Genomic DNA, 12,604 nt, shown 5'->3' on the forward strand with positions numbered 1-12,604 from the left:
GAGGGAGGACATCTTCCCTTTCCCCTCAGACATGCACCCAGCTCCCTGTTCAGCTCCTCAGGTTTTTTTCCTGCCACTTTCCCTAAGAAGATACCCAGCATACATGAGAAATGGGTTCCAAGATTTAACTGTAAATGAGAACAAAATATTCAGCTGAAGCTGAAGGATCCAAATAGAATAATCTACATATATATGGATAGCACTGATCCCTAAATACTCTGCATAGAGCAATTTTTTTTTAAAAAAAAGCAAAATATAATCAGTATGTCTAATTTTCAAGATTTTTTTCATACATCTAGATCGGGGAGGCCAACCTGAGCCTGAGCCAGAATTTACCAAAGTACATTGCCAAAGAGCCACAGTAATATGTCAGCAGCCCCTCCATCAGCTCCCCTACCTCCTGGTTCGAGCGCCTCCCACGCACCGGCAGCCCCACCAATCAGCGCTGATCCCTCCCTCCCCACACCTCCTGATTAGCTGTTTTGTGGCATGCAGGAGGCTCGGGGAGGGGGGGGGAGGAGGAGTGAGGGCATGGCAGGCTCAGGGAGGGCAGGAAGGGGTGGGGGCAGGGCCTGTGGCAGAGCCAGGGGTTGAGTAGTGAACATTCCCCGGCACATTGGAAAGTTGGCACCTGTAGCTCCAGCCCCGGAGTTGGTACCTATATAAGGAGCTGCATTTTAACTTCTGAAGAGCTGCATGTGGCTCCAGAGCCACAGGTTGGCCACCCCTGATCTAGATATTGGACTTTAAAGTAGGAACCAACTTTGGACACCAACTTTTACATTAAATATTCTAGTATTAATTTTCTTACTATTCTCCATATGTCACTTGCATTCATGAACTGAGAACCTCACTTTACTTTTAGCTAAATATGGATTATATATCAGTACAGTAAAGTCAAATGTCAGTCCTAAATTAATGCTGAATATGTATGACTTTTCCTCTTGTATCCTCTTCCTTCCTTTATTTTCTTTGTTCTTAGTCTTCTGCAGTTTTAAATTTTATTTATATACTTATGGTGATATATTTGCCTTTCAAAAGAACATTTTTATTTATTTATTTCCAGTCTTCCTACCAGGGTATGACTAATTACTTCTTCTTGGGGCTTGAACTCCAGGCTAGCTACTTATTTACAGTCATACCAAGTTAATTATTTATATCAAGTGTCAGTAGATGGAGGCCCATCATAAAATTCTGAATGAAAACATCATAGCACTTATGGTTGAGAGTTCGCCTGAGAATACTCTCACGTTCTTGAGAACAAAAATGTACAGAAGGCAAATAGAAGGGGCCAAGAATACCACAGAACAAACACATGGTTTGTATTCTAAAAAGTATCAGCAAATCATTTGTTTTGCCGTCATTGCCCAGCTATAGTTATGAGTATATATTAACCACTTTGAGCCAAATACTGCTCTCATTTATAGTGGTCACTTAATCGGTGTTACTGTGGATTTATACTGGTGTAGATGAAAGTTGGAGAACTGATACTGGGCCCTACTCCAGTTGCTTTGTGCCACTTGATACGAGGCAGATCAGTTAGAGTAGCCTGGAAGCTGCTCTAACTTATATTGGGAATCAAACCTATCCCCTCTCCTTCCCACTTTTGGATTATAAAAATGTGACACTGACTTAAAACCCATTTATAGCTTACCCTTTACAGTCTTGCAGCAAGCAGTCTGGTCAGATCAGAAAATCTAAGCCAACATGTAACCCTTCTTATTTTTATTATACACATCACTTTGCATCATTTTCTTGTTTAAGACTGTGAAGGGGCACTCACCTTGAGTGCCTTCTTGTAGTTGGATGTGATATTGCAGTCCTTCTATTGCCCCTGGTATCTCCTGCAGGCTGTCAGCTGATCTTGGTGAGTCTTCAGTGGCTTACCCCCTCCAGCCAAGTCATCAACTTCAAATGAACCCCTTTCATGGTATTAAAGAGTCCAATACAAAAAAAAACCAAACAAACAAAAAACGACTATCTACCCTTGCTAGTGTGTACAGCCCTGGCCCTGAGCCTTTTAAATTCAGCCCAGTGTTCAAGCTCCCAAATATGTTACATCCACTTCTTGGGATTTATGCCACTTTACCAGTGACTGGTAGGGAAATTCTTGATTCAATTCATTGCTGCTTCTTCCCTGGGCCTCTTCCTACCTAGCCTTTTTAGCTTCACTCTTAGTTCAGGATTAAGGTTCTTAGATCCTCTCTCTCCTAGCAAACCCACCAATGCAAAACCCGGCAAGAAAACTCCAACTAGCCCTCAAGTGCCTTTGGCTAAAGAGAAGCAGCCTCTGTTTATCTGGGCCAGCAGGGTCCTGATTGGTTGGTAGTAGCTCTTCTAGCCCTGGGAGGATCAGGTCTCTGGTTTCCAAAATGGCTGCTCTAGAGAGTCCTTTCTTAGCAAGCTTTGAGGTACCACCTTTACTGCTCTTTTCTTCTCATCTGGCTGCTTCTTGGTATGTGGTGCAGTAGGGCTGTAGGGCCCCAGCAGGAAGCAACAAAGACTGAGTACACCCTGTCACAAATATTTACAGGTATACGCAAACAACTTTATTTGATTGATATTGTTCTGCTTTGAACTCTGATTCAAACTGAGCCGTTGCTGCTTATTTCCTCCTGAAGAGAGACAATATCTGCATAAAAATATAAGCCAACTGCTCTTGCAAGAGAAGTTGTTTGAGGCCCATGAGGGAACTGAGAGGATGGGATTAGTTTAGCACTGCATGTGAATTTAGCAGAAGCTTGGACAAAGATTTGTCCTTAATTCTGAACTAAGAGTGAAGCTAAAGGGGCCAGGTAGGAAGAGGCCCAGGGAAGAGGCAGCAGTGAATTGAATCATGCAGTATGTAGCTATTGTTTATAGGTTCCTGGCTTGGAACCCAGAGTAGTGGGTGGGTCTGGATTTCCTACCAGCCACTGGTAAAGTGGCATAAACCCCAAGAAGGGGATGTAGCTTATTTGGGAGCTTGAACACTAGAAGATAGCTAATATAATGCCAATATTTAAGAAGGGTTCTAGAAGCGATCCTGGCCATTACAGACCAGTAAGTCAAACATCAGTACTGGGCAAATTAGTTGAAACAGTAGTAAAGAATAAAATTGTCAGACACATAGAAGAACATAAATTGTTGTGCAAAAGTCAACATGGCTTCTGTAAAGGGAGATCATGTTTTACTAATCTACTAGAGCTCTTTGAGGGGGTCAACAAACATGTGGACAAGGGGGATCCAGTAGACACAGTGTACTTAGATTTCCAGAAAACCCTTGGACAAGATCCTTCACCAAAGGCTCTTATGTAAATTAAGTTGTCATGGAATAAGGGGGAAGATCCTTTCATGGATTGAGAACTGGTTAAAAGACAGGGAACAAAGGGTAGGAATAAATGGTAAATTTTCAGAATGGAGAGGGGTACCTAGTGGTGTTCCCCAAGGGTCAGACCAAGGACCAATCCTATTCAACTTGTTCATAAATGATCTGGAGAAAGGGGTAAACAGTGAAGTGGCAAAGTTTGCAGATGATACTAAACTGCTCAAGATAGTTAAGACCAAAGCAGACTGTGAAGAACTTCAAAAAGATCTCACAAAACTAAGTGACTGGGCAACAAAATGGCAAATGAAATTTAATGTGGATAAATGTAAAGTAATGCACATTGGAAAAAATAACCCCAACTATACATACAATATGATGGCTAATTTAGCTACAACTAATCAGGAGAAAGATCGTGGAGTCATTGTGGATAGTTCTCTGAAGATGTCCACACAGTGTGCAGCGGCAGTCAAAAAAGCAAACAGGATGTTAGGAATCCTTTAAAAAAGGGATAGAGAATAAGATGGATAATATCTTATTGCCCTTATATAAATCCATGGTACGCCCATGCCAGGGTTCCTTCCCCACTTTGAACTCTAGGGTACAGATGTGGGGACCTGCATGAAAGACCCCCTAAGCTTATTCTTACCAGCTTAGGTTAAAAACTTCCCCAAGGTACAAACTTTGTCTTGTCCTTGAACAGTATACTGCCACCCACCAAGCGTTTTAACAAAGAACAGGGAAAGAGACCGCTTGGAGACGTCTTCCCCAAAAATATCCATCCCCCCCCACAAGCCTTACACACCCCCTTTCCTGGGGAGGCTTGAGAATAATATCCTAACCAATTTGTTACAAAAATCATCAAAGACCCAAACCCCTGGAAAAATCAGTCAGGTTCTTAAAAGAAGGATTTTATTAAAAAAAAAAACAAAGGTAAAAATCATCTCTATAAAATCAGGATGGAAAATACTTTACAGGGTATTCAGATTCAAAACACAGAGGATCCCCCTCTGGGCAAAACCTTAAAGTTACAGGAAACAGGAATAAACCTCCCTCTTAACACAGGGAAAATTCACATAAAACAAAAGATAAACTAATCCACCTTGCCTTGCTTAGCTATACTGGTTGCAATATTGGAGACTTGGATTAGGATGGGTTGGAGAAGATGGATTTCTGTCTGGCCTCTCTCAGTCCCAAGAGAGAACAACCACGTAAACAAAGAGCACAAACACAACCCTTCCCCTCCTCAAGATTTGAAAGTATCTGTCTCCTTATTGGTCCTTTGGTCAGGTGCCAGCCAGGTTAGCTGAGCTTCTTAACTCTTTACAAGTAACAGGATGTTGCTTCTGGCCAGGAGGGATTTTATAGCACTGTATACAGAAAGGTGGTTACCCTTCCCTTTATATTAATGACAGACCACATCTTGAATACTGCATACAGATGTGGTCCCCTCATCTCAAAAAAGATATACTGGCATTAGATAAGGTTCAGAAAAGGGCAACTAAAATGATTAGGGGTTTGGAACGGGTCCCATATGAGGGGAGATTAAAGAGGCTAGGACTTTTCAGCTTGGAAAAGAGGAGACTGAAGGGGGATGTGATAGAGGTATATAAAATCATGAGTGGTGTGGAGAAAGTGAATAAGGAAAAGTTATTTACTTGTTCCCATAATATAAGAACTAGAGGCCACCAAATGAAATTAATGGGCAGCAGGTTTAAAACAAATAAAAGGAAGTTCTTCTTCACTCAGGGCACAATCAACCTATGGAACTCCTTGCCTGAGGAGGTTGTGAAGGCTAGGACTAGAACAGGGTTTAAAAGACAACTGGATCCATTCGTGGAGGGTAAGTCCATTAATGGCTATTAGTCAGGATGGGTAAGGAATGGTGTCCCTAGCCTCTGTTTGTCAGAGGGTGGAGATGGATGGTAGGAGAGAGATCACTTGATCATTACCTGTTACTGTTAGGTTCATGCCCTCTGGGCCACCTGACATTGGCCACTGTTAATAGACAGGATACTGGGCTGGATGGACCTTTGGTCTGACCCAATATGGCCATTCTTATGTTCTTATTTGTCACAGTCAAGAACAACAAAAAATGCACAGCGAATGGAGTGATGCAGGTGTCAAACAGTAATTTCAGAGTTCAGAGTTTCTCAAGTTCACACATGAATTGCCATTCTTTTAACAGCTCACAAAAAAGGGGGGGCTGTGCTCATTGACCTGTTGAAGTACTGTTTGAACTACTCTAGTTAAAGCTCTAACAATACTTCTGTTAAAGCCTTGCACTAATGCTTCTATAGTTTGGCACTTTTATTCCTGTGTTTTCTGGTAATTTATTCCTTTTTAGGGAAAAAGATCTTTGGACTGAAATTTCTTATGCTTGCGTTCATTCCAAAAAGTTTGAAAGTTACAGAAGGTTTAAAAATTACCGGCATGTGGTAAAACTGTTCTTTACACAGAGTGCAATGTTAGCCCAGGCTCAGCCTCAGGCTTGAGCCCAACCCCCACTTCTGTCTATACACAGATCTCTCAGACTTGGGTCTTAAAATGCTGTGGGGCTGAAGGGTCTGCTCCCGTGTCAAGCCATGACCCAAGGTTTGAGCCCTATTGCTTTGCAGTATAGATACAGCCCTGTCTGACTTATGTCCTGGGAGTCCATCCAAAGTATTCCACAATTGCATGGGCCAACATCCTTTGTCCTCTCTATCCCATCAATCTCCAAACTACTCAAATGAAAATGGAATCCACCTCTCTTGGCATACATCAGCAGCTCAGTGAGTCAGTATTAACCTTTCCATTGTCTTCTGACCACCGAACTGCAAACACACTATCAAAGAGCCTTCTGTGTTTGTAATGGAGAACAAACAGAACAAGCCTTTTGCAAAGTACACTGCTTCATGATTGTGGGAGCACAGCCAGATTTTAGTTAATCTCTGTAGCAAGGCAAGCAAAACTGTGGACTTTAGCAAAAGTACTAGGAATGACCATATTTACTAGCAGATAATTTGCAAAGCTACCAGCTTTTTAGCTTTCTGGACTGGTGAGCAGTGCAGGGAGTGGATTAAAAGACTGAAGAGCAAGGAGCAGAAGATGAGGGATCAGAACCACACCTTGGGCAACCCACTGACCTCATGCCCATTTTATAAGGAGTTTTAGTGGATGCTGGGCACTCCCTAGCACGGAGTCCACCAGGGTGCACGATGACCTGGTCAGCTGAGATGGCGCCCTGCTGGCCCCTGAATCCAGCATGGGCACTGGTGAGAGCCAGGCTCTGAATGAGGACATGAAGTGACTCTGTTTCTAAAACCAGTCCAAAAGCATGTGTAATCAGGGTCTGAATGAACTTGTATTTATATGAACACATCTACTCAGCTCAGCAGATAGAGCGGTGTTGCTCAAAGTAAACAGCTTTAGCTAGTGTTGGGTTACAAATCACTTTAGTACAGAATGCAGTGGTAGTGAAATGCTGTTATCAATATTGTTGTCATTATTGTATGAATAAAGGAGCAGAATTGTGCTTAACCTGTTTCAAATGTCACCCTCAGCTGAAAGAACCTAGTTAAGCCAGGGGCTCGAATCCCAGATGCCTGTGAAAGAGAGTTGGGCACAGTTGTCCCAGCAAGGCGGTGTGGCCTCTCCCTAAGGGTACCCGGTCTGGTTTAGCCTGTTCCTCCCTACTGCTCAAAGATAGAGATAAATAGGTTTCATTAGGAGCCTTTTTGTTATGTTAAGTACTCAAGAGAGCTGAAATCAGTTGTGGTGGGGCAGTGTTTCTGCCCAGCCTGCTGAGAGCTAAAAATCACTAAGAGACTGACCTACAGAGGTCACAGCAGAGAGGCAGGTGGCAGCAGGAGGTGACTGATGGGCAGTTAGCAGAAGCAACCAGAGAAAGTGGTAAGCAGTCCGGAGGCAGCAAGGAGCAGTGGCTGGCAGGGTGGCCAGGCAGTGAAGAGCAATGGCTGGCAGGACGGCTAGCCAGAGCAAGTGCTCAGATGGTGGAGCAAGCCAGGTGTCTTCTTCCCTGGGTGAGAGGTGAACTCACAGATGTGCTTCTGAAACCTGGGTCTTCACTGACCCAGGACAACCACTGTGAGTGGGCTATGGTGAGGGAGCAGAGAGGGGCACAGAAAAGGAACTTTTGGCTGTAGAACTTAAGAACATGAGGCAGAAGACTCTGCCCCACGCACTCTGGGGTGAGCGTCCTGCTCACACTTTTAGGTTTATGAATCCTGCATTAATTTTCCCTAATTAATGTTGGGTGACTTCTCTCCTTTCATCAAAAGTTTCTTTTCTACACTCAGACTCTGTGCTTGCGAGTGGGGAAGTATTGCCTCTAGGGTGAACAGATGTCCTGTTTTTTGAGACAGGGACAGTCCCGTTTTTTGAGACTTTTTCTTATATAGGCGCCTATTATCCCCCCACCCCCGTCCCATTTTTTCAGTTGTTATCTGGTAACCCTAATTGCCTCTCAGAGATGCCCAGGGGCGGTGTGTAATTTTTTCCAGGTTACTGGGTGGTGGCTTGAGCTGGTTCTGTGTTGTATTGTTGAAAAGGAACCCCTAGATATTGAACCCAGTCCTGGTTCCTGCCGGCTCTCACCTGGCAGAAGAGTTACATTTGGAAAAGAATCGGCTGCAAATTCTGGATCTGTACTTGGAAGAGCTGTTTGTCTCGTCCCCTGAGGATTGCCCCTCTGACAAGTCTACAGCAAAGACAGAGAAGACAGAAGCCGTCCCTGAGCTCGGTATATTTCTGACTCCAATTTAAAGCTTATTACTACAGTAATGGGAGGGATTTCCACTCTAACAACCAATGCAAAATTTATGAGATGCCCCAGCTAGGAGCATGTATCTGCTAATGGTGGATTGTATGCAAGCACCTTAGCATTCCCCCCTACCCCCATCACCATGTGGAGTTCAAAACAGAAACTGGGAAATGCAAACAGTAAAGAACAGCTTTAAAGAGTGTTTTAACTGGAAAGGCACAGATTTTTTGCTAGGGTCACTGCTATTTTCCTTAAAGTAATAATGGCTTTAAGTTTACTGCTCAGTAATCACTCAACGGTTTAGAGAGCTGCCTGGAAGCAATGAACATTTCAGTTAGAGGTAGTCCATGCAGTCCCTGGTTGACAGAATCATTTCTTCCAAGTATGACTGAGTTTTTTTTATTCAGAAATGTGTCAGAGCAGGGAGAAGGAAGGCTGTGGAGTTCAGTGTGTTTGCATGCAGTCATAACAAGGTAAGCTATGTGTAAAATAACCCAGCATCCTGTTAATTCCCACATGGATTCTGATCCAGTGCCTTGTAGTGAAAGCTGCAAACTTCCTGAAGCTAGAACTCCAGATAGTCACTTTTCAGGGAAGGGCGTATATTTAAAGGCCACCTCTATAGCTAACTAGTTCGCTCCACTCATAGATGTGCTGTTCAGTCATGATATGTTCAAATGCTTTGGATGCATACACTGCAGGTGTCCCACCAGCAGCTTGGAATAACATCTCTCTTTGTTCCTGGAGTGCCCTATTGACAAGTATATCCTCCAAAAGGCCTGAAATGACAGAAAAAAACCTGTTGTAGAAGGCCACTTGTCCCACTGCAAACAGCTTGTAATTTTAAACTTACCATTGCCTCTGTACTTTTTCTATAACTGCAATTAACCATTCTGTATCCGGGGAGATTCTGTGAACTGAAGCATCCTTTTCACAATGTATTGTGCTTCAGTTTTGAAATATAACATTTTAGATCCTTGAAATTCCACAAGAATGAATTTTGTGTTCTTCCACTGAGCTATTTTAGACAATAATTCTGTTTCTTGTCCTGTTTCAGGCTCCTCGACCTCTGCTGCTGTACATCCACAACTCGAACCCTGGCCCAACATATCTTCATGGACCGTTCAAAGAGGAAGGATTTCTGTGATGAAGTTATGGTCGAAGTTCTTGAGAGGGCTCACAACGGGGTCCATTTCCAGAAGCAGAGGGGCTTAAAACCAGAGAAATGGCAAGCTGAGAGGGAGGCTTTGCTCCATATCAACATGCTGGAGTTTTGGGCCATCCACAATGAATTCCGTGAATGTATCAGACATTCAGTGGTTCACATACTCACTGACAATATCACCACTATGTAAACAAACAAGAGGGAGCATACTTCAGGTTGCTCTGCCTAGAGGCAATCTGTGGTAATTTTGCATCAAGGAGGACATTACTCCGATAGGTGTCCATTTACCCAGAGTTCAAAATCATCTCATGGACCATCTCAGCAGGTATTTTTCTATGCGGCACAAGTGGTCCCTGAAGACAAGTGTCCTCCAGGTCATCTTCACAGTGTGGGACATTCCCATGATTGATCTTTTTGCCACAAGGGAATACAGAAAATGTCACCTGTTCTGCTCTCAGGGGGCCCTCAACCCAGGTTCCCTGTCCGACACCTTCCACCGCAGTTGGCAGCCAACTCTTTTGTTTACCTTTTCCCCAATCCTGATCATTCCTCAGGTCATCTTCAAGCTCAAGGTGGATGGGGCCAATCTTTCCTCAGCCCCGACGTGGCCAAGACAGTGCTAGTTCTTTGACCTTCTCGTGCTATTGATTCAGCCTCCCATACCACTTCCTTCCTATCCTGACCTACTCACTCAGAACCCTGGCCGCATTCACCATCCCATGATCAACTCTCTGAACCTCAGGGCGTGGCTTCTGCAAGGTTCAGTGAGGAAGAAGAGCAGTGCTCAGCAGCTGTCCAACAAGTCCTACTCATCAGTAGGATGTCCTCTACCAGGATGACCTACTTAGCGAAGTGGAAAAGGTTTTCAGTGTGGTCCTTGACCAGCGGGATCCAACCGACACTGACTTCTATTTAGGACATCTTGGAGTACTTGCTACTCCTACAGAAATCTGGACTTGCGCTCAGTTCACTGATAGCGCATTGGGCTGCAATATCAGCATTTCATCCTCCTATTCAGAGAAAATCGGTCTTTGCCAACACTATGGTGTCAAGATTTCTAAAAGGGCTTCTCTGTTTATACTCCCCTGTCTGAGAACTGGTGCTCTTGTGGGACCTAAAGAAGTTTTTTGGCAGCTCTACTGGGCCTGCCATTCGAGCCCCTAAAGTCCTGTCCACTGCCCCTCTTGTGTCAAAAAACTGTTCCTGGTAGCCATTATGTCTGCAAGGAGGGTGTGTGAGTGGCAGGCTCTGATGACAGGGCCTCCTTACACATAGCTCTCCAAAGACAAGGTAATTTTACGATCTCACCCAAAGTTTTTTTTTTTTGTTTTGTTTTTTTTATCCAAAGTGGTCTCTCGTTTCATTTGAATCGAGTGGTATATTTACTTGTGTTTATCCCTAAGCCTTATTCATCCCCTGAAGAACAGCATCTGCATACTTTGAGTGTCAGGCAATGTCTAGCCTTTTGTCCAGAGAGGTCTGAACTGTTTCGTGCTTTGCCTTGCCTGCTCATGTCTTTTGCAGAGGTCATGAAGGGGCAAGCAGTCTCTGCACAGACCATTTTTGGAAAGCGTAGGGGACAATTTCCTGGTGCAAGTGCTAGGGGAGCCAACTAGGGGGAGCGCTTTTCTTGACCTGCTGCTCACAAACCGGGTAGAATTAGTGGGGGAAGCAAAAGTGGATGGGAATCTGGGAGGCAGTGACCATGAGTTGGTTGAGTTCAGGATCCTGACGCAGGGAAGAAAGGTAAGCAGCAGGATACGGACCCTGGACTTCAGGAAAGCAGACTTTGACTCCCTCAGGGAACAGATGGCCAGGATCCCCTGGGGGACTAACATGAAAGGGAAGGGAGTCCAGGAGAGCTGGCTGTATTTCAAGGAATCCCTGTTGAGGTTACAGGGACAAACCATCCCGATGAGTCGAAAGAATAGTAAATATGGCAGGCGACCAGCTTGGCTTAATGGTGAAATCCTAGCGGATCTTAAACATAAAAAGAAGCTTACAAGAAGTGGAAGGTTGGACATATGACCAGGGAAGAGTATAAAAATATTGCTCGGGCATGTAGGAAAGATATCAGGAGGGCCAAATCGCACCTGGAGCTGCAGCTAGCAAGAGATGTCAAGAGTAACAAGAAGGGTTTCTTCAGGTATGTTGGCAACAAGAAGAAAGCCAAGGAAAGTGTGGGCCCCTTACTGAATGAGGGAGGCAAGCTAGTGACAGAGGATGTGGAAAAAGCTAATGTACTCAATGCTTTTTTTGCCTCTGTTTTCACTAACAAGGTCAGCTCCCAGACTGCTGTGCTGGGCAACACAAAATGGGGAAGAGATGGCCAGCCCTCTGTAGAGATAGAGGTGGTTAGGGACTATTTAGAAAAGCTGGACGTGCACAAGTCCATGGGGCCGGACGAATTGCATCCGAGAGTGCTGAAGGAATTGGCGGCTGTGATTGCAGAGCCCTTGGCCATTATCTTTGAAAACTCGTGGCGAACGGGGGAAGTCCCGGATGACTGGAAAAAGGCTAATGTAGTGCCCATCTTTAAAAAAGGGAAGAAGGAGGATCCTGGGAACTACAGGCCGGTCAGCCTCACCTCAGTCCCTGGAAAAATCATGGAGCAGGTCCTCAAAGAATCAATCCTGAAGCACTTAGAGGAGAGGAAAGTGATCAGGAACAGTCAGCATGGATTCACCAAGGGAAGGTCATGCCTGACTAATCTAATCGCCTTTTATGATGAGATTACTGGTTCTGTGGATGAAGGGAAAGCAGTGGATGTATTGTTTCTTGACTTTAGCAAAGCTTTTGACACGGTCTCCCACAGCATTCTTGTCAGCAAGTTAAGGAAGTATGGGCTGGATGAATGCACTATAGGTGGGTAGAAAGCTGGCTAGATTGTCGGGCTCAACGGGTAGTGATCAATGGCTCCATGTCTAGTTGGCAGCCGGTGTCAAGTGGAGTGCCCCAGGGGTCGGTCCTGGGGCCCGTTTTGTTCAATATCTTCATAAATGATCTGGAGGATGGTGTGGATTGCACTCTCAGCAAATTTGCGGATGATACTAAACTGGGAGGAGTGGTAGATACGCTGGAGGGGAGGGATAGGATACAGAAGGACCTAGACAAATTGGAGGATTGGGCCAAAAGAAATCTAATGAGGTTCAATAAGGATAAGTGCAGGGTCCTGCACTTAGGATGGAAGAATCCAATGCACCGCTACAGACTAGGGACCGAATGGCTCGGCAGCAGTTCTGCGGAAAAGGACCTAGGGGTGACAGTGGACGAGAAGCTGGATATGAGTCAGCAGTGTGCCCTTGTTGCCAAGAAGGCCAATGGCATTTTGGGATGTATAAGTAGGGGCATAGCGAGCAGATCGAGGGAC

General features: G+C 44.6%; 1 protein-coding gene and 1 long non-coding RNA gene across 2 annotated transcripts in view; one reads left to right on the forward strand and one right to left on the reverse strand.

Annotated features, from left to right (window-relative positions):
• The window catches only part of C1GALT1 (core 1 synthase, glycoprotein-N-acetylgalactosamine 3-beta-galactosyltransferase 1), a 35,340-nt gene extending 33,094 nt beyond the window's left edge, over positions 1–2,246 (reverse strand). Inside the window, exon 1 of the mRNA XM_038390005.2 lies at positions 1,784–2,246. The gene's annotated coding sequence lies outside the window, so the exon portion shown is untranslated. The remainder of the gene's footprint in view (positions 1–1,783) is intronic.
• A 5,553-nt stretch (positions 2,247–7,799) lies between these two features.
• LOC122458998 lies at positions 7,800–9,772 on the forward strand. Its single transcript, XR_006279400.1, has 3 exons — positions 7,800–8,048; positions 8,477–8,542; positions 9,127–9,772. It is a non-coding gene; the product is annotated as an uncharacterized LOC122458998 (long non-coding RNA).
• Positions 9,773–12,604: the final 2,832 nt, after the last annotated feature.

The sequence above is a fragment of the Dermochelys coriacea genome, chromosome 2, assembly GCF_009764565.3.
Source record: "Dermochelys coriacea isolate rDerCor1 chromosome 2, rDerCor1.pri.v4, whole genome shotgun sequence".
Classification (NCBI taxonomy): domain Eukaryota; kingdom Metazoa; phylum Chordata; order Testudines; family Dermochelyidae; genus Dermochelys; species Dermochelys coriacea.